Raw genomic sequence first — 3107 nt, 5'->3', positions numbered from 1 at the left:
CACAGAGCATGACCAAATCTTAGGACAGTGACCAACTTGTGCTGCCTGTGTTATATGGAGACAAACTAAAGTACAGATCTGAGGGGTTGGTCTTAGAAAGTCCCGCCCTAGGGAAGGAAGGGGCTAGGAAAGGTCCACCATTGAGAGAAGGGGAGGGTATGCAGCAGCCTCGAATTGGATCTGATAGACCGGCAACCTTTTCTGAAGGACTAGATCTTTATGTGTACGTAACACTTAAAAAACTTACATCCAGCTACATTATACTGTTAAAATTCCTGCATTGTGGTCAGTTAGTATGTCTACAACTGCACATCACAGTCATCATTATCTGAGGCAAAACCTGGTGCCTGTACACTGCCCACGATGCAACTTGACCAATACCGACAGTTAGGGTTGGGTACTGAGACCAGGTGCTGCACCAGTGCCTAACAACCGGTATCTACCAGACCGAATAGGAACGCATATTTCGGCCAATTAACTGCCTGCACTCGTTCGTGTCCCGCGTGTGTCCTTCAGCGTCCCGTTGTTGCCAGGCACAAACTAGCTGCACTAAATGGCCACTGCCTGCCGTTGTCGGGAAAACAACAACGGTGCGTTTACTTGAAACTGGTAGGCCTTGTGGTGCATTCAAAGGTATTGTAAAACACCCATTTCCCATCTAGTGTTTTTTTAAGTCGTTTACGCGCAATTTACTAGTGAAAGAAGTTTTTGTAACAACTTATTGTCATTTCATTTTAAATAAATCATTTCAATTTAACCATATGTTCTTTAATGTTGCCTACTGTTCCTTTTTAAAGGTCCCGTGGTGTGAAAATGTCACTTTATGAGGTTTTTTGACATTAGTATGAGTAAGAGAGACATCATGGATTTCAAACAAGCCAAGTGACAGTTGGTCAAGGTCACACCCCCAGCCTCCACCTTTTATATTGTGATTAATTTGGAGAAACCAAAACATTCTAAATAAAATCAGACATTTAGCGCCCCCATACAGCCCAAATGGAATGATCCTTTGTTTCATAATCACATTTTCAGACACTGTGACTGTGAGATTAGCAGTCAAATCACGCTCCCCTTGCTGCTTGCTCGGCAGCACATATGAAAAATTAGAATGGACACAGAGAAGATTAGCATGGCCCCTGCGAAAGGATTGCACACACATTCGTGAGTCAGGCTTCTTAGATCGATGGAATAGTCTACTATCGGGTGTCACCCCTACAGGGTATGGTATGAATAAAGGGAGTAAATATATTCAAATCACATGTAACGACTTGCATGCAACTGCTGAATTAGGGTACTGGCCCATTTTGGGGACAATTTCAGACACTGAACAACGATACTTACATGTGGCAGAGGGAGGCTTAGCTGATCATGACTGGATCAGTGGGCCTCCGTTCACTAGGTGCTGAGTAAATTACTGAAGTTATAAATTAAAAGCAGTGGAAAGGAAAGCTAGAACTATGTGAAAATCTTTAAAATGATACCCATGGGGCAAAAAAAACCTGCCTTCATTGCATTTCTCTTTTACCCTGGATGCTCTGTCCTAGTTTAGCTGAGTCTCAGACTGTCCCTGCAGCTCAGCGGTGGAGCTGGGGAAGCCATTAGCATCCGAGAGTCTTTAACAGAGACGTCCCTGCAGCTCAGAGGACCGCTGCAGTCCAGGCTCTGATTTGGAGTCAACTGAGGCGTGTGGCAAGCAGGCAAGGCCTCATCATCACCACCACTCCCTCTCTCTCTCTCTCTATGTGTGGTCCAAAGTGTTGACCCTCTGCTGGAGGAGTAGGACAGGGTCTCAATCCAACTCACTCTGTCAGCGAGCACTGCCTTTTCTGTCCGTGCAATAGGAAGAGAGAGAGAGAGGTGAGACAGAGCAAAAGAGAGAGCCTGTCCTCGCTCTGACTAGTGTCTGCTCACTGCTAACCTCCCTAGGTCCTGCATTGCCTCATCCTATATGAGCTCAAAATGGGCTGGGACCCATGTGTCAGGGGTCGCACTGTGGGGACTAGGCTTGGCCCAAAAGCCTGGGAAACGTGTAGATATTTGGCCATATATATTCTAAGCTGCCAAGAGCAAATGCTGCATGCATGCATGCTTGTGCACAAACATGGCAATAGACAAACACTCCATTTAAAACACATGTCTAAGGAAGTAGGTGTAAAACTGTGAAAAAAGGGAGGAGGGACCTGCTGTAGGTAAACAGGTGGGATGGATCGTGCTTGTGCCGAGGAGGAAATCCCCCTGCAGGATCCCATCCCCCTGGTGTATTTCCACCACACACACACACACACGCACACATACACACACACACACACACACACACACACACACACACACCTCACAAATCATAGCAGCTTCTCACCAAAGTCCACATTCCTCAAGATTCAACTTCATGAGAAACATATGGCTGACGTGAATCACATTATTCCTGATTAAGTGAGTATTGGGAAAAAGCATTGATAATAAACATTTTGGGTATTTGACATGAATTCATTAAATTGCTATACGGCGCAATGTACAGTGAAAATTATGCCCTGACCCAGGTAATGTACTCTGGTGGGGTTTTACATTTCCTGGCACGGGATCAACATACAATCTTCCAAAGACGGTGAGATAAATGCAAACACAACTCTAATGAGGTACTCTTTTTTTTTTGTTTAGCTAATACTTTCCCTAGAGTGGAGGAAAGAGAGCTTCTGTCATTTGCAATGAACAAAAAGCTTTTATACAAACATAAAAATGGAAGAAGTTTGAAACCTGAGGGGACGTACTGTACAGTAGTTACCGTGTCCGAACCGAACCGTGGGCAAGAAGATGAGAAACCACCAAACCAGGGTCCACTACAAAGCAAAGGCCACTTAACTGAAATACCAAATAAGGATAAAGGATGAACCCAAAGGGAGTTTTTTTACGGTATGTCTAACTACACAATTGTTTTTTAAGAGATATGAATTGAAAAGCAGTTACTTTAGAGTATGCATTTAAAAAAAGATGACAAAAAGATTATAAAATTAAGATACACACACACACACATTTAGTCCAAGCACATGTCCATTCTGTATCATTATAAAATGTTTATAATGTATCATTATAAAATGTTTGTCAACTGCTCT

General features: G+C 43.5%; 1 non-coding gene across 1 annotated transcript; it reads left to right on the top strand.

The window, feature by feature from the left end:
* The first annotated feature begins 1073 nt into the window (after positions 1-1073).
* On the top strand, positions 1074-1181 carry LOC117946969. Its single transcript, XR_004657129.1, has one exon. It is a non-coding gene; the product is annotated as a U6 spliceosomal RNA (small nuclear RNA).
* The last annotated feature ends 1926 nt before the right edge of the window (positions 1182-3107 follow it).

The sequence above is a fragment of the Etheostoma cragini genome, chromosome 6, assembly GCF_013103735.1.
Source record: "Etheostoma cragini isolate CJK2018 chromosome 6, CSU_Ecrag_1.0, whole genome shotgun sequence".
Lineage (NCBI taxonomy): Eukaryota > Metazoa > Chordata > Actinopteri > Perciformes > Percidae > Etheostoma > Etheostoma cragini.
The sequence above is the reverse complement of the archived record's forward strand: the minus strand, read 5'-3'. Positions and strand labels throughout refer to the sequence as shown.